This window comes from Ambystoma mexicanum, chromosome 6q (genome assembly GCF_040938575.1).
Source record: "Ambystoma mexicanum isolate Mex_15411 chromosome 6q, UKY_AmexF1_1, whole genome shotgun sequence".
Lineage (NCBI taxonomy): Eukaryota > Metazoa > Chordata > Amphibia > Caudata > Ambystomatidae > Ambystoma > Ambystoma mexicanum.
The window spans coordinates 433,389,787-433,416,687 of record NC_090937.1 but is presented as its reverse complement, the minus strand read 5'-3'; the positions used below and the strand labels follow the sequence as shown (position 1 = coordinate 433,416,687).

General features: G+C 44.7%; 1 protein-coding gene across 9 annotated transcripts in view; it reads right to left on the bottom strand.

The window, feature by feature from the left end:
• The window catches only part of LINGO2 (leucine rich repeat and Ig domain containing 2), a 5,916,036-nt gene that overhangs the window by 212,797 nt on the left and 5,676,338 nt on the right, over positions 1–26,901 (bottom strand). For 7 of the 9 annotated variants that reach the window (XM_069630911.1, XM_069630909.1, XM_069630910.1 and 4 more), the window contains one exon: positions 26,278–26,364. The gene's annotated coding sequence lies outside the window, so the exon portion shown is untranslated. The remainder of the gene's footprint in view (positions 1–26,277; positions 26,365–26,901) is intronic. The other 2 variants (XM_069630914.1, XM_069630917.1) reach the window with 1 other exon arrangement.

The following is a 26,901-nucleotide window of genomic DNA, read 5'->3' as shown; positions in this document are numbered from 1 at the left end:
AGGCTTCAAGCTGCTTTCTAAGGTGGTGATTTGGTGTTAGTTTGGTGAGCTTGAATTCTGGGTCTAACACATGTTGGAGTACACAAGCAACAACATCATATGGCACATGGCATGAAGAAGTTTGGGACAGGATGATGATGTCTAGGCCAGTGTAGCTCACAAACAATTCAATGCAAGAGTCAGGGACCAGAGCTGTTCCTTGAATTATGGGTCAATGTCCAGGGTCTCCAGGGGGAAGGGTCCTTCTCTGCACTTTCATGCCAGGAAAGATACCAGGGAGTACCCACAGGAATTGCCACTTGCAGTGATCAGGATCCTGGTTCTAGTGATCAGGCAGAAGTTAAGGCCTTGGTTGACACCGCAACATAATTCAAATATGCCACTGAGATAACTGGGGACAAGAGCTTGCCTCTTGCTTGGAAGTCTCTAGTTTTCCCCTCTCTGGCAGAGAACCTTTGAATAGACTTTACTTCCAACCAGGTTTCAGGTGAATCCTTCTTCTTCTATAGTCCCACTTATAGAGACAGAACGCCACACATGATGTGTTCTCTTATGCCTTCTTTAAGTGCGCCAATCAGAATACTTTAACTAGTGCCCCTTCCCTTCGATCATCACACCCAGACGGCTATTGTCTGGAAGAAGTGTGAGTGCAGGGTGTGTGTGCAGCCCGAGCAAAATCCAAGATGGTGGAAACTCTGTGTGAACTGTTCTCTGCCCCTGTGTTATTCTAACTCTGTCCCTTCCTCAGTATACTTGACTTGAAAGAGTCTCTTCTAATCAGAACCCTATTACGGTTTATCTATTGCATCCTGGCAGGCCTGTCTTTGAAAGCAGGTTCCCAGCCAACCAATATGGAGATTTCCAGTACTGGGAAGGAGTTAGCACTGATTCACAGGAACATTAAAGGGAAAGCTTTCTGGCATCCAGAGGGTGTATGTGTGGGACCCAGGCCAGACGAACTGAATCCGAACAGCCCTGTCATGCATGATTCACTGGCCACCACAATTTCAGTTATATGGCATCAAATTGCTTTCTGGCTGCATAACTGTGTGATCACGAGAGCCACAATATCAGGTAAGCCGGGACTTACGTTTAAGGTTTACTCTGCCACCAAGCCCTTAAGGTACATGGTGGCACGGTAAAGTTTAGGATTATAACTTTGGTAAAGAGATTTACTTTGACTGCAAAGGTAATCCCACACCTTTTGCAACTTTGGTCTCAAGAGGCTGCACTCATGAATGCACATGCAGCCTTTGAACCTGTCCTGCTGGCATTGAAAAGCACTTGCTGTCAGGAGACAGTCCCAGCTAAGTCACATGGGTGCATTATTCTTTTACAAACATGGAGCATTTTATGAAGAAAAAAAATGAATAAAACGCCAGGTTATACTTTTCTCAAAAAGGCACATTCTGTCACTTCCTCTTTTTATGCCTGACCAATAAAACGTGAACACCATCCTTCTAATGGCCTGGCTCATCCTCAAGGTAAACATATCTACTGATGCCAACTGCATTAGATTTCAGCAATCCAGGTGTATGCCCAATGTCCATATTTGATTCCTGTTTGGCTATGGCACAGTGCAGCAACGCAGAATTCTCTCCCTGCTTGGTCATTAGCCACATGAGAGGTCTGCATGCTCAGTTTTGTTGATGAAATGAGACCCAAAAATGTAAGGCCTCAGCTCGTGTACCAACCAAACAATGGCAATGGTGTTCCAGTTGCACTTTCAGTTTGTCAACCACCTGCTAATGTAGGCACATGGTTCTTCGCCTCACTCTAGTTTATATGTGCGAAAACAATACTCAAGTTCACGGGTGTCTGTCTGAATGATACATTTCAGCCCATAATATGGTATCTTTAGAAATTAGCTTAGTCCCAGCACAAAACATCATTCATGTTCTGGAAAGCTGTTTGTCAGGCAGGAGCCCATATGAGCTTCTTTGGCAAATGTTTGAGTGACAATTCATTAAAGGGGAGGGCAATGGGCCCATACCTCTTGATGAAAGATGTGTAGTACCCAGTGAGGCCTAGGAAGATCCTCGTCTGAGTGGTAGGGATGTTCCATTCTTTCCCCACTTGCACATTTGTCTTACAAGGCTGTTTTTTACCTCCACCCACTTGGTGACCTAAATTAGTCACAGTACCTTGTGATGTCTGGAACTTTGATGCTTTGATAATCAAGTCAGCCTTCTGCATGGCTTGGAACACCCATTTCAGGTGGGTTAGTAGTCTTCACTACTTTAGTGGAAGATAGCAGCATCATCTAAATAGGGAACACTGAGCTCTTCTAATCCAAACAGGACATGGTTCATCATCCTCTGAAAGGTGGCAGTTGCATTTTTTAACCCAGAGGACAGGACGACACACGTTTAATGCCCTTCTCTTGTTGAAAATGTTGACCTCTCCATTTTTTTGTCAGCCAGGACAACATGCCAGGACCCTGCCCTAATGGCCAAGGTACTCATTTATTTAGCAGTGCCTAAAATATCACTCTTCTCACCTGCATGCAGTATGGGTTATGCATCTGTTTTGGTCACTACATTGAGATCTCTGTAGTCCACAAAAAAAACACATTTCAGGGGTCACATTGCTAGACATCTTTTGGAACCAGCTCCACATGACTAGACCTTGCATTATGGGATGGCTCAATAACCTCAAGGGAATCTTGGCGAATTCCCCATAGATGGTGGCCTTCACCTTGTCAGATGTATGGTGCGTCCTGCTCTTTACCAGCTTAGTGTTCCCAGTGTCACTATCGTGGACACACCAGTCTAATCGACCTCAAGTGAGTTAAAACAGACCTGCAAACTGCCCCAGCAGTTGCTGGCAGTCCTGCAACTGCTGTTTTGATAGGTCAGGGGAGATATTTTCTCTCTCTAAAAACACATCCGAGGACTCTGAGTGTAACAAGTCTGGAAGTGGACAAGTCTCCACCTCAATCTTCTTGTGTCACCACCAAGTCATCCCTGCAGTCAAATATTTTTCACCAGTTTACATAAAAGACACTGTGCATCTGATTATAGGCCTATGTACAATTGAGGTAGTTGAACTCACTGATGGTCTCCAAAACCAAAACAGCCGAGTCCACTTATCATGAAGGTTGTTGGGTTTGACAGGTTTCCAATATCTGGACAATCTGACACGGAGCTTATTGTGTCACGATGGCTTTCTTTTCATGCTAGTGCTTCATCATCTCCTGATTAGCCTTCAGATTCCTGATGCTCTGTTCCAAGTACTGGGCCATTCTGGATCTGAGCCACAGCACATAATCCTCTATGTCGTGGGAAGGACATCAGGGGTGACCCTCTCATTCTTCTCACACCAGACGTAGAGGAACCCTAACTTGAAAGAGTCCCTGCTAATCAGCAACCTGATGTGGACTAGCTATTGTACCTTCGAAGGCATGCATTTGCAAGCAGGTTCCCAGCCATACCCCTAAGGAGATTTCTTCTACTCGCGAGGAGGTGACACTCATTCACATGAGCATTAAAGATGAGGTTGCTTGGCCACCACTGGTGCCTGGGTGGGATACATGCCAGACAAAACTAAATCGACACAGCGTTCCATAGATGGGTCACTGGTCATTGGGTTGACAATTATATTATGAAAACAGCTTTCTGGCTGTATACGTGTGTGATCTCAAGAGCCACCCTGTCCAGCCAGCCAAGGCATATGTTTAAAGGTTACTGTGCTACCAGGTTCTTAAGGCACAAGGTTATGACTTTGGGAAAGGGGGTCTTTTGACTACAAAGGCAACCCCCTCATCCTGCAGGCTTATCTTAAGACACACAGTTATGATGTTGGGAAAGGGGTGCTTTTGACTACAAAGGCAATCCCCACTGCCTGCTTAAAGTTTTGAGCTCCAGCAGGCTGCATTCAGAAATGCACCTGTGACCTTTGAACCAGCTCTGCTGCCTGTCAGGATACAGTCCTAGTAAAGTTGCATGGGTGCACTATGCATTTTCTTGGCATGGATCATTAGAGGATTGAGGTCTGGTTAGCAGGCCTCACCACCAGAAACATAACTACCCACATCATTTAATGAAATAAAAATCAACAACCCTCATGTCATACTGCCCTCATGGACGGCATTCTGTCAGGGTCGTTGTGCCACGTCGGCAGGGCACTGGGCGGAAGTCATGTGAGGCTACATGGAGGATTTATACTGCTTTTTGCTTCTGAAACAGTTCTTCTTTAAACCCCTCTATTTTTATTTTTTATTTTTTTGTAATTAAATTGCACATGGTAAAAAAAGAAAACGAAACGTAGCCCTTAACATTCTTTGATTCAAGGAACACACCATAAAGTGTTGTTCTTTGAATCAGACAATGTTAACTGTTAAAGGTTACATTTTGTTTTCTTTTTAAACATGACATTTATTTAAAATAATAAAAATAGATTTTAGATACATATCACATTTAAGCAGATGAAATACATATAGATGCACCTAAAATCGCATTTGATGGCTTCCAAAATTCATCCCCTCTATACTTATTGCAACTTACATGGCTAATTGTAATACTCAAGTTATCATGTGAAACTTTGTTTAGCTTTTTTAAAGACTAACTTTTTAAAGTTTTACCTTTTGCAACATCATTCTGTGTGCTGTTGCATTGTGAACAAAGGCTGCAGAACGCAGTCAGCAAGGTGCAACATGGTACCAAACGAGACCTTTAGGAGCAATTAATTCTGTCCACTGTTTAGGTTTAAAGGAAAGTGTAACTCCACTTTCAGACGGCCACAGTGCCTTTGCTCAAATGGTGCATGCCCTGCAGGTCTGAAACTAACTCCAACTAAACAAACAACGTGTCTGCTTGTCTTAGTGTTTCAGCTCCTGTACCATGTATTCTTTGCACAGACCGTCTTTCTCGTTTCATTTGAAATTGTACCCAGCATTTCATTTCTTGCCGTTGTTTTTATTTTTGTACCCAAAGGCCATCGGGATGAATGCATGATTACAAAACTTGAGAGGACATTTTGTAACAGATTTCATCACCCGTCAAACTCAAAAGGTGAGCTATTTTTCTAAACCCAGCAAAGACAGATATTTTGATCTATTGGGAAAGGGCCTTTTAATCGAGTTTGGTTGAAGCCACGTGGGCAATAAATCATTTTACAGGAGCAAAGTTGAAACAAATGGACCACTAAATCGTCCAGCTGTTGAAATGGAAAAACTCATCACCCGTCTGTGAACTGTGACCTCCGCGCATATTGAACACTACCTGCCTATTAGGCGGAAGCATCTATTGCATCCGGTGCACCTGCTCTGCTGTATATTGTTTTATTATGGACCTTCCATTAAAAAGGTCAATTATCCAAACGGCGGCATTCTCTCAATGTGAGTGAGTCTGAGCCTTCGCAACAAGCACATCATGGAGCATGACTGTACAAAAACTGTCTATAAACACACGTTCTAAATAACACAGCAAGTTCAAAACCATGTGCACCATGCCTCAAGCCTATCGGGAGATAGGGCCCTGCCACCTAATGTACCCACCCAACACACTTTGATGACGTCACTTGCTAGACTCTATGAGATAGGACTTGCATGACCGTGGAGACAGGCGACGACATCTGCTCTATGTTGCAGCCACCAGACGAGGTGAACTGCAAATCCCAAGGCTCTCCATCCAATTCCTAGCCTTGTGTGTTTGCCCAGTTACTCTAATGATACACTTCCTTTGGTCTTTAGGAAACATTATGGCAGTATTTGTATTTTTATTGTATTTTATACAGCGCCTTAATCCAAAGCACTGCACAAAGTTAAAATCAAACGGTACAAAAATAATGACAGTGGTATAGGTCAAACATCCATTCTGGAAGCGACAATCAGGGGGAGTGAAGAAGGTGATTTTTCAGAGAGACACGAAAGAGAGAGTAGACATTGATAGACCGAAGAGAGAAGGGAAGAGCGTTCCAATGAAGAGGAGCAAGACGCTGAAAGGAACTAAAACGGGACTGGGCACAAGGGGGACGGGGAACGATCAACCTAAAAAGACAGGAAGAGCTGAGAGAACGAGAGGGAGTGTAGAAAGAATCAAAAGTGCAGCAAGATAGTCAGGGGTTAGCCCATAAAGAGATTTAAAGACTAAACACAGAAAATTTAATTTAATTTGGGAATGGAAAGGTAACCAGCCGAGAGAGGCAAGTGATGCTGAAATAGAATTACGGTAGGAGAGAAGACAGAGTGAACAAACAGAGGAATGATAGATTGAAGGTGGGAGCATGGGAGACCAAAAAGTGTGGCAGACAATAGAAAAGTCAAAAGAAAATAAGAGACGAGATTAGAAGTTTAGTAGGGTGGAAAGTGAGAGAGGAGCGATCTTTACAAATATTGTAAAGATGAAAGCGATAGGAGCGAGACGTGAGAGAAATGTGGTGAATAAAAGAGATTAGAATCCAGGTAAAGACCAAGATCACGTGCAGTAGGAGAAATGGAAAGAGTAGATGGAGGAAAGGAAATAGACAGTAGTAAGGTTTTGGAAAGTTGGGTGGAAAACAAAGGGAATTGTGGGCTTGCTTCCATGGGTTTAAGCAGATCCTCGTAATGCAGAGGAAGAAAAATGTCTCAGCACTGCTAGGTGGGTTGACCATGTGTGATGAGTCAAATTCCGGGGCACTAGTGGTCCAGGGATTAATATTGGTTTCTAAACATCAAGGGATCCAAACAGATTGGAAACACAAGCAAATTAAAAACCTCCTTGTCCAAGTTTGGTAATGTGACGGAATGGCAGGCTAATCTCTGCAAGGTCTTTGATCGTTGGTTAGTTGCACCACAGTGAAAATACACATATTACCCAATGATAAAAGGGACTGCCTGGTCAAGGTTGTATAAAAATATCTACTTTATTATTATTCAACAGACAGTTCTAGCACACTACAATATACAACCAACCGTGTAAAGGAATGCAGAGGACAGACAGTTTCAAGAAGGAAAATGGATGCAATCTGGATACTGACAGGAGGGTAGGTGGTATAGAAATTAATTGCAATAGTTCAAGGACACTTGGTTTCAGCACAAAGGGAGCCATGGATCGTAAAATGTTGCTAGGGGCCTTCGGAGAAGGGCCAGGGGGACAGAACCACAATGTACTTTGTGCTTGTAAAAGTTCTTGGTGCTCGATAGGGGTGAGTCGGTTTCTGGGAGATTTGCAGCTCCTGTGACAGAGTTCAAGACAGGAGACAGCTGCGGGTATCAGTAGGCAGGCAGTTTGGCGAGGGAGGCTGGACGGACGGCTGCAGGCTGGCCTGCATGGCTGCTCGGGTCAGGAATAGTCTCAGTTGGCTGGTCTGAAGCTATGATCGAGGCATCTTGCATGATGTTAGCAACTGCGGCGTGACAACATTCAACAGCGTAGTCGGTTGCAGCTTGACTGACTCAAAAAAATGTCCTTTATGCTGGACATTGGTTGATGCTTGTCTATTCCCTCCTCCAAGCTTCTTCACTGGTCTTGTGTCGTCCTTTAAGGTGTATGGCCCAAAACTGCGGAGAGTGTTGCAGGCACTGGCTTTGTCCTCAGTTTGGTTCAGAGACTCTCTTGCTCTTCCTACCTATGAAGCTTGCTTGCAGGGCCTAGCAGGGGACCCTGAGTTCTGGCTGACTACCGGTTCTGGAGCTGCTGGAGGTTCCTCTTTATTCAGTATCTCCCTCTATTCCCTGGGAAACATTTAGGGGATGGATCTTGCTTCCCTCTTTGGCAATCCTGCCCTTCCTTCACTGGTGGAAGCTTTAAGGCAGACTGTACCTTCAGCCAGGGTCCAAATGAGTTCTTCTTGTTACTCCTTGCAAAGTCTTCAGATGATCTGCCCAAAAGAGGGGCTTGGCCCTCTTTTAAAGCCAAATGGGCCACAGTGATTGCCGTAGGCTAAGTTTACCTTAATGAACCAATCCTGGGTCTCCACCAACAATCTCATGGGTGAAAACATGTAATACTAAGTGTTGTGGATCAAAGGGTCTCTGTGGTTAATTTAGCTCTCTGTGGTTCCTGATTAAAGTGGGAGGTCTCCCTTAAAGCTGTCGCGAGAACAGACATTCTGTCTCCATCAATCCACATACTCGTCCCTTCTGAATCGGGCCCCCCTTTGGGGATGACTACTGTAAACATCTGTCCCAGACATGATAGTTCCCTGCCCTTGTTACTAATAGGTGGGAGCTGGCTTCAGGTTGACACAGATGCATATCAAAGGTTGTTGGGGCTTTCCTGTCTCCTTTGTTAGTCCTGCATCCAGACCCCACGTGGGCATGTTTGAAGTATACTCTATCAGTATGCCATTGCAGGAGGAAGGTTTTGGCCCTACACCTTCTGAGATGCATCGTGTACTCCACCTGTCACATCCCAACTAAATATGACAGGGAGAACTGCACCTGTAGGCTGTTTCCACCCAGAGTAGAGTACACAGTCTATGTGTATGCTGTGCGGTGAGCATAGGAAAATGTGTGCAGATTAGCCCCACACATGGTCTGGAGGTTCATCTACTAATGCTCAATATCCTTTAAACTTTTTAAAAACCCACGTGAGCGCACACCCACCATGCGGATGGTCGAATTGCTCACACCATGTACCCTTTGTTGCATCATGCAAATACCAGACTGGAGCCCAACTTGAAACCTTACTAAGATGCAGTGTAAAGAACGTGGCATCCCTCACAGCTGTCAGCAGCCAACAAGTGCATTTTTCACTGAGTGAAACTAAAATGCTGGATGACAATTCAATATCCCTGGTTAAACGAGGTGCAGGGCGGTCTGATAGCCAATGATGAACAGGAAGGGAAACTGTAGTTTGGCCAAGGCCATGACTACTCACAGGCCTTGCTTGCACCAATAATTCAGCTAACCACAATGAACACATTATACACAAGCAGGCCTAACCCCGCTCATCGACACAAGGAGCTGGCAGGGTAGATCAAGTGTGGTGTTAGAAGTGAGGGTATGGCGCAGGTGCAGTATAGAGCATGGAGGTAGGACAGGAGAGAGCATGGAAAAATGGAAACAGAGAGCAGAGAAAGTGGGAAGAGGAGGAGAAGAAATAGCAGATAGGAGAATGCTGAGAGAAGAGTGAGTGGCAAGGAGGAGGAAGAGAAGAGAAAGTGAAGCAAAGGAGGTAGAGAGGGGAGAGACAAAAGCGGTAGCAGGTCAGATGAAAGACACCAGAGCCGAGGAGCTGAGAAGAGAGAAAGTTTTACGAAAGTGGAGAAAAGGGTATGAGGAGGAAATGAGGAAGAGAAAACTGATTAAGGGGAGTAAAGACAGTGGGGAGTAGAAGACAGAGGAATGTCAAAAAAAGAGAGAAAGAAAGAAAGGGGTAGTGAAGGTGGGACGAGGAGCAGCACAGGAGAATGCTAAGAAGGAGAGCGGGTGGGGAAACCTAGTGGAATGGAAAGGTGGCTGGTAGGTGGAAGAGTGAATGAATGGAAAGAGAGAAAAGATGGACAGGAGAGTGAAAGAAAGAGGATAGGACAGGCAATGACGAGAAAAGGAGAAAGGAGTAAAAAGGAAGAGACAACCCATTCTTTGGCTATCCTTTCTACGCAATATCGTACAATGGTGCAGCGGCCTAAGATTACTACCAAAGGCTGCGTAGAGTCACAAGATCATGCTTTTAACCACCTCACAATAGGAGTGGGGCATCTGCTAGCGCCTGGAGGTTCATCAGATAGCAGTTTTTCCAATGGCCAACTCTCATTGAATGCTCTTAGCTTCCATGTGCAGGTATCTGGTAGGAGGGTGTAAGAGGGCCAATGTCAGAAGAGGACACCAGAGAAACAAGACTTAAGGTGCGGGGCAACACAAATCCCATTGACTGTGAGACTCTTTCCTGCTGGGAAAGTCGACCTGAATCACAGCGGAGGGGGTGAGAGAGGCCAACCTTGTCTTGAGGAAAGGCCTTACGAGTGAGGCCATGCGTATACCCAGACACAACGTTAATCCCTATGTGTTTGGGTTTAAAATTAAAGTAAGCAACACACGTATCCTCGGCGGTGAGTTGTCTGTGGATCCACCGGCCGTGACAACACCCACAAGGAACACCTCCAACAAAGCAAAAGCATGTGAATCTGTGAGGCCTGCGTAAGCAGAAGAAGCCAGGGAGGCATCGCATTTGAGTTTAAGGCTCACATCCCTCTGGCACACATAGAAACACTACCCAGCCCCTCCAACTTCCCTGGACACACTGAAAGCTGTTCTCTTGAGGGAGGTTTTCTATTAAAACCATGACATGAGAAGAGCGAGCACACCCCACCACCACAGAAGGACCGGGGCAATTTTTCTATCAATCTAGGGCATGGTTAACATCATCCAAGCATGGTCTGATGTCGCGATAACAGAGGAGAAGATCTGCCCAATATAGACGCTGACATACCCATGCAAGTACTGGCCACGCCTAGATGTGTTCCAGTGGTAGGAAGACATTGAAGGGCAAACTGTATGGTGCGTGTAGTGTGTAAAAAAAAAGAAACACATACATTCATAAGACGTTAAGGTGGGGACAAGGATGTCAAATTTGCGGGTATTGTTAAGCCAAGGAGGATACACTTTTTTTTAGAATACAAATCACATTTTGGGTAAACTGGTTGATACATCATTACATTTGAAAGCATAGTAAATTCAGAGAGTAATTCCAAATGTACTCATTAAATGTACTTTTATGTATGGTTAATTACAAATGGAGCTAAAGACTGCTAGATTCCCTGGGAAGCAGCATCCCTACATGCTGGTCCGTGTATAAGAAGCAGGAAGAAATTAAAGTTGGAAAATAGAAGAAGTCACCCACATTAAAGTAATGCAATTACAGATCTGCATTTTTCATGGCGTCTGCACCACCGTGTGAAGCAGGCATGGAAAGTTATGCGTTTTAGAAAAAGAGCTTAGGAAATAGAACAACGAAACACATTGAATACAGACTTTATTTACTATATACACTTGTATCTACTAAGGGCCTGATTCACTGATCATTTTCTATGGGGTTGCACCATTATAAAACGCTTCTGTGAATCAGGCCCTTAGTCTCAACTTCTCATATCTAGTTTTCAGCATTTCATCTTTTTCTGATCTTGATCCTTTTAATCATCTTCATAAACTTGTTAAACCAAAAGGTTTGTTAAGCGTGTCTATACTTTCATATCTTCGTTTATATTTTGGTTTAGTGTGAGCATTTCCAAGAATGTATAAGGGGGAGCTATGGTCCTTCCATCTCCCAACACGCCTACTCTCCCTAGGCTTTTAAGCAAGGAGGGCATTAAGCTCCTTGGGCACAATTCACATGGAAACACCGAATGAGCCCACAGCGCCTGCTCCCCCTTCCTCTACTCCTGGGGGGCCAAGGAATGCACAGATCAGTTGCGCATGCACCAGCGTGATTGGTGCGCTGGCTACCCCCCTAATATATCGCCTTCGCCGTGAGGCGCGGACGGCTCCCATTATCCACGTGTTTGCTGGCATTCCTGTGTTGTCTCATTGGGAAATGTGTGAACAAGAACAACTTCTATCCAGAAGGGCAGCGGTTTATATTGATGCTCCCCTGCCTCCTCATTGTTTGTACGAATTGCACAGTGCTCTACTTTTGTGAATTGGAGTGCACATTAGAAATGTGTGAAATCATCCACTGTATTCGCCCCGATATGCACACTTGTCCACAACAGGAAGAGCACACCTTTTGTGAATATGGTGCAGCATATTTTAGGAAGTGAGGGGGCGAGCTAGAGCTTTACTGATGCTCAAAAGACAGAACCGCCAGCTTCTTCCCTGGAAGAAGGAAGCATACACCTTTGTGCAAAGCACTACATCAGACACCCCAAATATGCATTCTCTGTGCACAGGCAATACGCATCTTGAGCTATCACCTTTTGGAAAGAAAAAAAACAGACCACTAACCGATTTAGTTAAAACACCAAAGAAGGACAGAAGCCAAATGTTTTGTTAAATCCAACACACTACAAGGAAGGGACCCTTTCCTAGCAGCCCTTTCCAACCACTGCATGACTTTTGTTGGTATATGTATTTGGATGTGTGTGTGCAAACATTAAACAGAGAATATAAAACATACAAGTCAAACAGATCATATTCTGTAGAATAAGGGTTTGAGGCTTCGAGAAATCAAGTTTGTCCATATTTCCCATTTTGAAGCAATGAAATAACATTGATCAAAGTGAACATTTCATTGTACCTGCAGTCCTGATAAAAAAAAAAAAGGTATCGAAACATGTTGTTAAGCTGCTGAAGAGCATTCACGGTATGATATGATGTGACATTTATAACGTGCCTGTCTGTGCACAAGTGTTTCTAGGCGCACCTTCATCACATTTAAGGTGCAACAGCTGGACAGCAAAATAGATATGTTCAGGTTGAAGGTGAGAGGCGGTTCTTTTGGCCTTACACATGTGGGTATTGACAGTATATGTCATTGAGTGGCTCATTAAAAGCACTCTGCTTGGACACTGCAGAGTTTAGGGCCTTTCCTAGAATGGATGACTTGATGTCTGAGTTTGCATAAGTGCAATACAATCACAGCTTTCTGTAGCGCTTCACTCCCTCCAAATTCCTCCCACTTCTATGCACTGTAATGATAGTTGTGATTCCTAATAGTACTGAAGTTATCAACCAAAGAAGGATTTCCAACCTGTAATGGCAGTCTGCACACAGATGTCTGTAGTGGGCTCTTAACTCGCTGAGCTATCTTTATGAGAAAATGGCTTTGTACGAGCACACCTACACTGAATTCCCATTGAAAGAAACTTGAAACAAGGATGGCCATCAGGAATTAGAAACAGGCTCTCTGACAGAGTCCCTTTTCTATTTCTGCAGCAGCCGAGGAAGAGGTGACGTGTACCAATTTCGGTTGGGTGATATTGTATGTAAATATGTGCTCTGTAAAGCGCTTTGGATTAAGGCGCTATATAAAGAACACATCATTATCATTATATCCAGGAGTGCTTAGTGTGATAGTGTGTTCTCTTACACGTGATGGCCTAGAGTGCCAGAAACAATGGTGGGCTAACATTGCCCTAATGTTAAGACCCACAGATAGAGCATAACAAGCAGGGAAGCTAACACCTGAAGGCGCTCAGCCCTCCCTCTCCAGCAACCAAATCCCTGATATTCTGAAGCAGGGAGGACAAATGAGAAGGCAGTGCTGATGGGTGCTGTAAGGGACTTACGGTCTCATTATTAGTTGGGCAGTATTCCGGTAGTAAATTATCGCTACCGCCACTTGGTCCGGTGGCGGTGTAATTTCCATTAATTTGGAGTCCATAGAACTCCATTGGTGATTTTGGAAGAATTACTATCACTTTAAATCCGGTGATTTTGCCGATTTTTTGGCAGAACCAAGGAGAATTTACTTCCAACATGATGCTGGAGGTAACTCCCCCACTCCAGGGCCAAGCTCTTAGTATGGCACAGTGGGAAAAGTGGTGGTAATTCCCTTAGTCATTTGCTTTGATTAAAACATCTTTCTCTTTTTTCATGAATCTTTCTCTTTTTCAAGACTAATACTTAGGATTTCTGTGCTGTACCTAAAACAAGGTGTTTGTATGAATTAGTAAAAAAAAAAAATATATATATATATATATATTATATGATAGGTTATTTATAATGTGCTGAATACCCAGAGGATTCTAAGCGTGGACCCAGGGACGAACCTGTGTCACTCCGTGTCGTCTTCCTTCCAAAGGCGAGCAGGTTGCCCCTGAGCTATCCTCCCAAGACCTCATACCTCCTATGACCTCATATAACATTGTATAAATCACTGGAGCTATTTATGAAATGAGTATCCCATACCAAAATCCAAGGATGCTAACACCCCTTTTTATGAGAAAATGGCTTTGTACGAGCACACCTACACTGAATTCCCATTGAAAGAAACTTCAAACAAAGATGGCCATCAAGAAATAGAAACAGGATCTCTGACAGAGTCCCTTTTCTATTTCTGCAGCAGCCCAGGAAGAGGTTACGAGTAGTAACATTGTATGGAAGGCAGTGGAGGATTGGGGGTGGGTTCAGAGGAAGTAATGGGGGCAAGAAGCCCGGTAAGGGCATCAAGGAAGCAATGTAGGAAGGAGCCAGGGGTGTGGTGAAGCATAAACGACCATAATCTTTCTTTGAATATGGGCTTATACTAGTGATTCATGACTGCCTTCTAAGCAACCTGACTGACTGCTGCCTGAGTTCAGGTGCTAATGGGGCTTCCCTTTAAGTTTGACAGTGCACTTACTTTCTGACAGAGCGAGACAACTGTGTACCATAGCCATCCCTGTGGTTATTGGTGAAATACACAGTGTTTCCCTCACAATTGAAGTCGCAAGCGCCATTCTTCTTCAGGACAGGGAGTGATTCAGGAGTTTCTTGGCTCACTGAAGAAGTGAGGCAATAATGCCACTCCTTTTTCCCAATCAGAAGTGCCAACACCTGAAGGCATCCTTTAACCATGTGCGGCCCTGGCTAAATGGGCTGCCTGTTGGGAGTCAGCGTCTCTCATTAAGAAACAAAAGGAGAGGCCAGGCACCCCAGCTCTTTTTCTGTTTCATTCTATTGAATTAAAGGGCTGCCTGCTGGGGTTTGGCTCCTCTTATTAACAAACAAAATGAGATCTGGGGTGCACTGGTATCATAGCTTTGGTGCGCCTGACCTCTCCTTTTGTTTCTTAATCACAGGTTCTGATCCCCCCCAACCTCCCAAACAGGCAGCCAGCAAGGCTGGGGGCACCAAAGTCATATTACCAGTGCACCGCAGCTCTCCTGCTTGGGTCCCACTTCCCCACCCACCCGTACTTAGGCCACACATGCCAACTAGAGCTCCACCCCTTGATTCTGACTCCCACTTAAAGCACTGGGCATTCCAAGACACCTATATACTAACAACAACCAGTGGAACGATTACAGAAACGTTGTGCTGGTGCAAGTGCAATTTTGAATGGTATTAGCACTAAGGCAAAACTTATCTCAGTGAAAAAATAATCACATCCTTTCAGTGCATTTCTGCATGCGGGCAAAGCTTGCCCTCCTGCCCATACCATTCCCTGATATCGCTAGGGCAATCTTTGTCCTGGTGCAAAAATGCATTTAAATAATCGGCTTTTTTTTTGCACCTGGGCAAACTTTCACCTAGTGCTAATCCTGTGCAAAACAGCACTTGCCCCAGCACAAAGTTTCTGTAATCGTGCCTCAGATGCACGTCAGAGGTACATCGGAGCAACAATAGTGCATGCCTTGCAAAGCAACCACATTGGCTTGGCTAACAATGGCATTTCTCCCACCATGCTTGTCTGCATTATGGCTATGTAAATTAAAAAAAAAAACAACCATACATTATCTACAGTATTTGAGTTGCATTGGATGTTCACTCTCTGCTTGCCATGCACAGTTCACTGTGACTGGACTGTGACTGGAAGGAGATCTGTAGATCACAACGAACAAAACACTCAAAATCAATTACAAAATGAAAGCCTCACATCAAAACATACCTTTAAACAAGTGTTGACTTTTGCTGACATTGCATGAACGTTTGACCCCAGCACGGGCATCATTCTCCTGGCTGCAATCCTGGGGACCATTCAACGTGTTTCCAATGGAGTCATGCTGTGGCTGCCACATAGCAAGAATTGGCAGAAACAATGACATAGTAGCTTTCCCAGGGGTCTGGCCGGCGTTTCCAGCCATAGTCCACCCTCCAGTGCCACTGCTGTACACTGGGAGGCCGCACTCTTCACTTTTGTGGATTTGTTCCTTTTCGTAGCGAAGGTGGTGCCAACGATGGATGAGCAAGGGCTCCGTGACCCTCTCCGGCTGATACAGCGACGGCGGATGGGCATGGCGCCCATGCTCCACCCTGTCTCACAGATGGGCCTCACAGAGCTAGGGGCGTGTCCAGGGAGTGGCCTGGGGAGGCACGTGCCACCCCTGGAATCTGCTTGGCCTCTCCATTATCCTAAACTATGATCATTATGTGTGGGTGCGCTCCTACTTCCTGCCACCCTTGCTTTGCATAAGTCAGTGCCATAATTGGGCAACCCAAGTCAAAATAGATTGGACACACTACTGTGCAGAGCATGTACTCACAACATTTCATGCTGTGTGTATCCATTGGCATTGGCCTACTCTGGATACAGAAAGACGCACACAATACGCGAATGTGGCCAATGCAGTTCTTAGTCCTGTGGATCGCCCCTTGGCCCTCCACCACGGACAATTGGTGTCTTTGTCTTGAATTACAACTTGCAGAGGCTATTTTTCATTTACCTGAAGAATCCCCCTCATTGCTCTGCTGGTCATGTGGAGTCCAGTTTGCGAGTAGAGATCTAAAAACTCCTACGTCAGATGGATCCAGAAGCGAGCATTGGTGGGAATTTCCACTTGTGGAAATAATGAGCAGAAGTAGCTAAATTCTTCTTTAGAATTGAACCCTCTGGTAACATCACGCTGGTTTGGTTTGACAGTGGGCATTGTTCTGCAGTCTGTATTTTACTACTAGACATGGGATGCTTGCACCTCAGGCGACTCCTCTCCTGCTAGGGTTGAACCTCTTGTCATTGTTCCTACATATCACTGTGAACAAAGCTTCCCTTTCTTTCACGATTGCCACTGTCAACTAAAAGTGCTCGGGATGAGAGGATCCTGCACACACTTTGCCCCTTCCAGTTCAGAAGCCCGCGGACGCGTGCTGTCTGTTCAGCTCTGTAAGGTACAGAAATGACGCAACCCGTTAACACCCTGGCAATGGCAAGAGGTGAAATGTTGGTTTGTTGGTGCGAGGGGCATCCTGGCTCATGGCCTACATGTTTACCTGGTCATTCGTTCCATTTCCTCTCCAGAGTGCGCGCTGGTCCACACGGGCGCCCCATTAATGGAGTCATTGCTGCACTGGTGGGAGGAGTGGGCAGGAACTGGTAATGACCCGGGCTGCACACAGGAAGCAGGCCTTCCTCATTTGTTCTCCTGCACCGCGAGAACATCACTGTTTATTATAGCTCAAAGGCGGTAATCATTTTACATAATGTGAGGACTTTTTCCTCACTTAATTACTTCCGTGCTTTCGGCTGATGAGAATAATAATATTGTAAAACCTCTGCAAGCGATGCCCTGCAATCCAGGGCGCTGATCTTATTTGCCTACTGTTTTTTCTTATTTTTTTCACTTTTTCTCTCGTTTTTACGTTGCAAGAGGTCCAGTGAAACAAAATGTGTAACCTGAATGGAACAATTCTGAGGCGTCGGAGGGTGAGCAATATGCCATGATAATGGGGGCTCAAGTCCTAATAACAAGGACGGTCCCTCTTAGCACCGTGGAGTGTGAGAACAAAAGGTTGCAGGGAGTGCTGCACAAGAAACATGCATGAGATGACACAACATGACTACACACCTCCCAGTGGCAAACACGAAACATGAGATGACTGTGAGAAATTCGACCATCCACACGGGGAGAGTGCGCTCGCCTGGGCTTTTTTGATTTTTTAATAATGAAAATGAATGACGGGAGATCAACCTCCGAGAAATGTGTGCGGCCATTCCGCACTCATTTCTTCTGCTTCCCACACAAAACGTGACAGGTGTACATCAAAGCCTCCCCAGAAGGGGGAAGGAACACCTTCCTCCAGCCATTAACAGTCTAATTTAAATATCAAAGGCTCCATGGATCTGCATTACTTTTGTCCTCCAGTTTGTGGCAGTGCATACTAATGAGAGATAACTGAAGCAAGCCTGGTTGCTGGAATAGACAACAGGAAAGGCGGGGCTAACAACCCATTGGTATGCAATGTGTCAACCTGAAGCTAGTTCCCACCCATCTGTATGAAAGGCTGTGAAATGCATGTCTGTGCCCACTATTTACCATAGGCAAACCCCTGCAGAGCTCACCCCTTTCAGAGGGGAGAAGTATGTGATTTGGGGGAGACAGGAAGTCTGCTCCCGGAACAAACTTCAAGGGAACCCTGCGCTTTAATCAAGAGTCACAGAGGGCTCAGTTAACCAGAGATCACCTTGATCTACAACAAACTGGGAGATGGGTCGGACTTAGGTATATGTTATCACTCCGTTGTCTGACCTGTTGCAAAGTACTCTGGTCCTGACCTCATGCATAACAGAAGATTGTTGTTGGGGACCCAGGATTGGTTAATTAAGGTAGGCTTAGCATGCACCGAGCACTGGGGCCCATTTGGCTTTAAAAGAGGGCTGAACCCCTCGCGTAGCAGATCATCTGAAGACTTCCAAAAGGAGTAAGGAGAAGGACTCATGTGGACCCAAGCTGAAGGTACAATCGACCTTACATCTTCCACCAGTGAAGGAAGGCCAGGAGTTCCATGAGTGCAGCAAGATCCGCCCACCCCTAAACATCTCCTAGGGAACAGAGGGAGATACCAGCAGCTCCAGAACTGGTACCCAGCCAGCACACAGCATGCCCTGCTAGGTTCTGCCAGCAAGCTACCTAAGTGGGAACTGCCGGAGAGTATCTGAAATAAGGATAAGGCCATTGCCTGCAACCACTCTCCTGAGCTTTGTGCCGTCTGCCTTGACAGAACATGAGCCCTGCGAAGAAGGTAGGAGGAGTGCCACACAAGCATCATCCAGCGTCCATCTTTTAAGTACATTTTCGAGATAGTCAAGTCCTTGAACTACATCCGGCTGCAACGCTGACTGTTGTCACGTCACAGTCACCAGAGGTGTGCAAGACGCCTCGATCAGCATTCCAGACATCCTGCAGACGTCCGACCAGCCTCGGTTTCCGAACTGCCTGCTGCCTGGTACTTGCAGCTATCTCCTGCCACTAACTCTGTCTCAAGTGCTGCAAAGCGCACTGGAACCACCTCAACGCTGTCAAGCACCAAGAACTTCTTCAGCACCAGGTACGTTGTGGTTCTTCCCCCCTGGGCTTTCTCTGAAGGCCCCAAAAGACACTTAGGACCCTTTGCCCCCTTGGTGCTGAAACCAAAAAACCTTGAACTATAAGACTGATTACTTTACCAACTACCTTCCTGTGAGTATCCAGAGTGCATCCCTGTTCCTTTGTGAAACTATCTGTCCTCTGTGTTCCTTTAGAGGGTGGTCATATTTGTAGTGTGCTAGAACTGTCTGTTGCAGTAATGATAAATTAGATATTTGTATGCATCCTTGACTGGACAGTCCCTTTTATCATTGGGTAATAATTGTATTTTAACTGTGTTGCAACTAACTGTACTAGAGGTGTGGTGTTGATTGATGGTTTAGAAACCGGCATTCATCCGTGGACCATTGGTGCCCCGGGAGCCGATTCGTCACAATGACATAACAGGACTACACATCTCGCAGTGGCAAACAAGAAGCGTGAGATGACACAACCAGACTACACAGCTCCCAGTGGCAAACAAGAAGCGTGAGATAACACAAGAGGACTACACACCTCCCAGTGGCAAACAAGAAGTAGATAGAACCCGTGGGAAATCAGCAACACCTGTAAGAGGTTGGTTAGGCTTGTTTCTTTCGGTTTTGCTATACGCGAGGATATCAACGCCCTAAATATCATATGCAAAGAAAAAATAATAACCAAACAAATATCATAGTAAGTGAACTTGCCACTTTTTTTCAGGCAGTTGTGGAGAGACAACCATGTGATATCCTGTGTTATCTTTCACATTAGTGGGATTGAGGACAGGTATTTCTGAAAAGTAATGGGTTATTTGCACCTCCTAAACTGCTCCTGGGGAAAAACAAACTTTCCAGCAAGTGTGCCTCTTGATCCCTTTGATGTGTAAGTGATGCAGCAGCCGAGCACAAAGTGCAGAATTGGGGCCTTTAGCTTGGTGTTCAGGAGGTGTCTCAGCTACGGATGCGCAATGGTTATACATCACTGTCCAATTAAAATCCGCGTTATTGGCTTGACTGTGTCAAAGTTAAATGTCCAGAACACTCATTTAATTTCCCCATATTGGGTCTCTTGCTCAGAGTACAATTGACCTTCTACTGCTGCAGACGCAAATGGATTGACCAGCAAATAATAGTCTTTAGTGGAGTCAGCTGTGGTTGCCTGTGATATAGGTTGCTAAGTCTACGTGGTAGAGGCTGGTATTCATGTGTACAGAACACATAAATACTGGTCCCAACATGCTATTATTTTGTATTTTTAACAAAAGGAAAACACTGGTAGCATTGACTTTTAGAAAAATGTTCTAAGTATAAGGCTAAACATATATGGAAGGGGAGCCTGTCTCCGGGTAAAAAAGCCAGATCAGCTACCTTTGCCAATGCTTGTTTTCCAAGTGATTGCGGCTGTGTATAGTGAGGTGGACGGGCATTACTTTCCACGAGTGAAAGGATCCACGGATTGTACCCACACACTGCACGCGCGTGCAGCAAAGTGACCTAACCTTGGACGCTACTCTCAGCTGCCCCATTCAGGAGACACTCTTATGGGGTTCCACCCCGAGTAGCTTAAAGTGAACGTCTGAGCGCGAGAGTATTCTCCTATCATAAATGATTGCAATTAATGAAACCAATACCACATATCAACACATGGCCGATATGAGATATGTGGGAGCCCATTTCAAAATGATGCACGGGGGCCCACTTGCCTAAAGCTGAGAAAACCTGCCTGCATGTGCTAAGAGCAAACGTGCATTGATCTGCTGAACAGTAAGTGGGGGTCGGGGAGGCGGCCATGGGGGTGGGGCAGGGGGAGGGGGGGGAGTCAAAGGTTTTCAAATGCAAAGGTGGAACAGTGGTAAATGTTTTTTTGGGGCACACGCAGGTTTAGTGGGTGTAGTTTTGTAGGCCAGGGACACATATTTTATTGCACAAGATATAACATACGGAATGAAAAGAATGAATGCAGTGCAGCATATGAAAAGGGATCCGGTTGGGGAGGCAGCTGTGCGGTGCATACATTATACTGGAGGATATGTTTCCTAATACACATTCCAATCAGTGATGTTCCTGGTTTCATCATTAAAGATGTATAACACGAGCCCCACATTGAAATGCATTCATGTCCAACCATATTCGCTGCCTCACACCACAGATCTGGATGTGGGATAACACGTGTCTGTGATTATGGATTCCCTTTGAGAGGGGTCTGACTTGGGCCAGCAAATGCATTTAAAAAGTGGCACAGTCTTTGCTTTGTGAGCACTAATGCCTCTTTAGCAAACACGTGCACACCATTCGCTCCACCTTAAATTCTGGGGCTAACTTAAGGTGGAGCTAATGGTGTGCACATGTTTGTCTTAAATAAAGCAATGCAGGGAGGGTGTGTTACGTGGCTGCAGAGTGTCAGCCAGCAGTTGTATTGTCCTCTGCACAGCAGAACACAGAGTCAGCCAGTGGTAGAAGTCGGAAGGCAAAATCCAAAATGGCCACGGCGAATCTATTAAACTTTAATTTTCGGAGTCACTGGCCCACCACCCGCCTGCCACAAGGTGTGGGGGCCCATCTCAATTGCAGGGGTGGAAAAGTCCTAGCACCATGCCTGGAGGCAAGTACACAGATAAAGCATTGCTGTTGGGCTCTCCACAGGGTTTTAGTTGCAATAAATATGCCGGGCAACCTGCAGTCCTCCCACAGGGAAATGTGGCCGGATCATTATGCTGTTTCCTCCATTTTGAGTAAGAGATTATTCATAAGGGGAACAGTTTATGAAAGCTCTTTTGAAGACACATAAGAGGAAACCAGAGGCAGGGTTAGCTTTTCGCGCCCTGGTCTATATCTTTCTTTTAACGAACGAGCCTCAGTTACCCGAGATATACATGGGACACTACAGCATACCTTTAAACACAAACCGTAAATGTAACTCAGGATAAATTATGCTGTAATGAGTCCTATTTGTTTTACTCCAACATTCTTTTACATGAATAAACCACATTCCTTTAGTAATTAATACTCATTTAATGATAAACATACAGCCATTTTATATAATTAAACATATTGTATTCCAATCCAGACTATTACAGAATAGAACTAAAAGTGTCTCAGAGTACGTCCACCCCGCCCATCTCAGCAGTAATAATAATGTATTTTCTATATAGCTCTACGCATCCATAGGTCTCAGAGCACTCAAATAACAGAAGACATTATTTTCCCACAGAGTGGTACTCATTTTATCGACCTCGGAAGGATGAAAGGTTGAGTTGATCTGCGAGGATTCGTACCTGCCACAGCAGGGTGCCCACAGATAGCAGAGGCGAGTGCTTAGCTCACTGTGCTATCTGTCCAGCATAATACCAAGAAGGTGTGATAACCCACTAGTAAGGAACATACTTCATGTATTTCAGGGTTTTATTCAAGACACTGGAGCCCGATTCATGGATTTTTTTGCACGGTTCGAAGTGACTTTGCACTGCTGAAAAGTGACTTTGCACTGCCGACACAAACCCCGATTCATGGAACTGTCCAAAGTGTATTTCTGCAGTGCAAAGTCATTTTTGCATTACAAAATGACTTTGCACTGACTTTGTACTGCAAAAATACACTTTGCACAGTTCTATGGATCAGGGTTTGTGTTAGTACTGCAAATTCACTTGTCACTTTGAACTGTGCACAACATTCCATGAATCGGGCACAAGGTCTTCTGTGTGATTTTTTCTCTCTGGATGCAATGACCAATTTCTGCAAAGAAAACTGTAAAGCAGTTAAGTTCCATTTTTTTAATGGCGATCCCCATTGAGTTAAAGTAATGGTGCTCGGGCCATTACTTTTACAAGCACTGCTTACAATTGCTATTAAAAGTAATCACGCTAATCCTTTAGAGCACATGGGACCAATGCCTGGACATACCCAGCTCGCTCGGGGTGACAAATGCACCAATGAAGCCTGATGGCTGGAAGGATGTGAATGAATCATAACCACTGCCATCTGCTACTGGCACTCAGATGGGGTGCATCTGAGCCTTCTATACCAAGCAAGAGCTGGTATTGTTACACAAAACAAAAGTGCACATTTTCTAGCTATTTTATGAGCTGTTACATAGGATTAATGAAATCCTTGAATTAAATGGAGTGATCCATTTAATAGTATCCAAGATCACTATTGAGTTCACCACTGATTGCAGCCATTAAGCAGGCACACGTACCAGAATCCCAAACATCAGCACAGATAAACCCATTCTTAACAAAGAAGATAAACTGAAGGTTGTTCTGTTGGTTCATAAATGAAAATTCTAAAACCTAATTGGCTGAGAGAGCTTGCATAGGTCACTGATTGGTTTAACCCAACGTTCCTCTCATCGAAATACATCTTGTGTGTTCTATTCAATAGTTACATTTGATTGTTACAGAAGTCAGCTTGTTATGTAATGTAAAGTGTTCTTATATAGCGCACGTCTGTCAATAATATTGGCCTCGTTGCACATGGCATTGTAAGAAATAAGGGCAGGGTGTGTTAGTCGGATAGCAGGAAGGCAGATGCAGAAACCTTTGGTGTTGATGGATGCAGGTCGGGAGTACCCATTAACTGTGTGCCTATATGAACATCTCTACATTGTTTGTGGTTGGTACCAATGGGGCAGGTAAGCCATAGGGGCAGCCCATGGATTGTGGAGTGGTTTTTGATAAAAGATGGATAGCTTCTGAATTTGTTAAGTGCACCAGACCTGGTGGTCATCTGAAGGAGTGTGGGAGGTGTAAGGATGCACAATTTTAGTATTGAGGGGTTATTTGAGGGTGTTCCAGGCAGAGAGGGATGAGGGTGGGGGAATAAGGATGTTGATGCTTCCTAGTTCTTGGTTGTGCATTTCACTGAGATTAAGGTGCGGACCAGTGTCACGCAGCAGACTTTCCATGAATCAAATTGATTTCCTACAGATGGTAGTGCCAAGAGTGATGTAAATTGCTCGTGTGTGGGTCTGAGCTAGAGGCTGGTTGTATAGTCTACTTTGAATAGTATTAGAGAAATGATGGCCATGGTCCTGTGGGTGAATGTTAACTAAGGTAAGATGCGGCGTAGCATGCAGAGCTGGGCGAAACAGCTTCTGATGAAGCATTTGACGTGTGGATCAAGAGTGAGATTGTTGTCCATTGTTCCAAGATTTCTTACTGCGGATGATGAGTTTGGGAAAGGGCCCATCTCATCAGGCCAAGTGATTGTGCTATTAGAACCTGTAGGATTACAGAGCATAATTTCGTTTTTTTTTGGGTTGAGTTTTGGTCTGTTTGTTGCTGTCATCTATGCATCCACCTGTGCAAGGCAGTTTTTAATGTCTGGGGCATTTGGTGATGGGTGGTTCACAATTGTTTAGATTATATGTATGACATCCCACTAGTTCTATTAGGAGATACCAGATTTATTGATGATGTCTATCAGGGGTGTCATGTAGACATTGAAAAGTAGAGGTGAGAGTTTGGGTGCTTGAGGTACTCTGGAGGTAAGTGGGTGAGGCTGGGAATCGCAGGGGGACAAGGTAGTGGTTCCTGTTTTACCCATTAAGGAGGTGATCCAATGTAGAGCTGTTTCTTTAATAACAATAACTTCCATTCTTTTCAGGAGGTTCTTGTGACTGATGCTGTCAAAGTGGGTGAGATATCTAACAGGATGAGTGCACTCCCTGAGTTTTATCTGTATTGTTTCAAATTGTATCTAAAAACCGATTCTGTACTCCTATTCTGTACTCCTATAAGGCCTACATCCATGCTGTACTTCATTCAGGAGTCAGTTTATTTCGATTAAATCCCGGAGTTGATAATATATATCAATTTCTCCAGAAGATTTGAGATGAAAGGCATGAGGTGGAGCAATAGCTGGTTGGGACACATGGGTCAGCTCTGGCTTTTTAAGGAAAAGTCTATTGTATGCAGATTTCAACTCAGCTGGACTCTTCCGGTGCTGACGGGGTCATTGAGGATGAATAGGATAGGAAGATGGGCACCAGGTCTGAAGCTTTCATGATTAATTTGTAAAGATTGGGGAGACATGGGTCCTCAGGATATCCTTTTGGGTAGCATGAGTCAATGGTAGCTGGAAGGTTCTCTATAGACAGGAGGTAGAAAGACAATAGAGAGGAGGTAGCAGGATGTTTTGGAGGGATGTCGTTGGTAGGGTGTAGGAGTGAGCATCCTTTATTGTCAAGGTAAATGACAAGCCTCTGATACATATTTCAAATGTATGGGAACTAGGTCAATGCTCTTTCTAAGTTTGTAACCTAGAGTGCTTATTATGACCCTGAATCCCTGACGCATAAAAGACAGCATGATGGAGTGCGCCGCTCAGTAGGTTTCACGGAAGCAGACTACAGACTGTGATCAGATAGGCTTATGGGCTGTTACAGGTAAGTAGTGAGGGAGGGAGGGATGCAGAATCGGTGCTGCAAATCAGGAGTGGGGATACAGGAGGGAGCCCCCAAAATGGACGACGCATTCATTAATGTTATCACTCTGTTTAGTGACACTCTACCGACATTGGGTTCGTGGCTACATGTTGTATATGGGTTAACATATATTTGCTACATGGGTTTCTTTTTAAAATCCTTTTTTTTCCACTTTTTTATTTTCCAATGGGTTTTTTGTCTATTTATGTTTTCTATGTGTGGAACTGGGGGAGGGGATCACCACATCCCCCTGTCCATAAAACAATCATATGTAAGTCTCTCTGTTACAGCAATCTGAGGAAACAGTTCTGAAAGCTGAAGTACTGTCCTACAATGGTGCTCCGAATTGGCTGTCAAGGAGAGTGCAATGCCATACACAACACCTTTAAATAGATCAATACATACAAAATAGACTTTATAGTCGAACCAATACAAGGAGGCACTGAGCAATCTGAAGACGCGCCACTGTTGCTTACTTGTGTTACATATGATCTATAATTATTATGACATTCCGCCCGAAAAACTTCACCTCATATCTTCTGAAATCCTACAACCAAAAGCATTCTCTGCAACCTATACCATGACTGGGATTCCTGCCTACAAACTTGCTGCCTTTCAGATGACTATCTAGACCCACCTATCTTTTTGCTTGTATTTCATAATATCATGTGTGGGTTCACCACAAAAGATGCTCTGCTGTTCTCTAATGTTCATTATGTTAAGCAAAAATTGTTCCAGTGGCACTTTGTAGCTGTATTTATGTGCAGTGTCATAGATATTGTGGCTTTGCAGCGGGAAACATTGAAGATACCATTGGGGCAACACTAGTCGTTGCATCTGACAAATGCCTGGGAGCAATATAGGTCACTGGATTAATTGCTCATTGAAGCGATCGGTGTTAAACCAGTAGATCACATGTTTACCTAAGACACCCTTTGCTCTGGCAGACTTTGACAAAATGAGAACATTTCAGATGCGTGAACACATTTCTGGTAAAGTTATTTTATAAAGGTATTTATACTGTACCAAATCACTACCGTAGTGGTCTCAGAAGGCCTGGCTTGTCTGGAAGTTGGCATATTGTGCCCCCGCCCGGGGGACGCAGACTTCAGTCTGTGGAGGAAAAAGAGTTGGGAGAAGATAAGAGGATTGAAAAAAGGGTGCAAATCACACAGGCGTAGGCAGGGGTTATGTCAAAGGAGAAAGGTACATTTTTTGATAGCTTTGGTGCATGCGGGTACATTGAGGTGGGCCATTGTCAGGATCAGTAAGTGACACATACTCATGTTGGAAATCTAAAGGAATATCTATGTGAGGCCCTTCCGAAGAGCAAATGGCAATGAAACCGCAGGGGCTGGTTGCATGCTGTGCTTCATCGGACTAGTTAAATTGTGGTGGCGTGTGAGACTCTCTTGAGAATCAAAGAAGCAATTGCTCATGCCCCACGCAACGGGCTCGCGCTGATGCAGCGAAGGTTAATCAATGTCATATCCCAAAGCCACGTCACAATGCCCTCTTAAGTGGTTCTGGAGTTTGAGGTAAGTGACTGCATGGACTCAGGTGCTCTGTGAAAGTGATCATGATTTAAAAGCTGATTAATCTGATCAGTTTTAAACATCCAATGAAGTAAAATAGAAAATCAGAAATTTA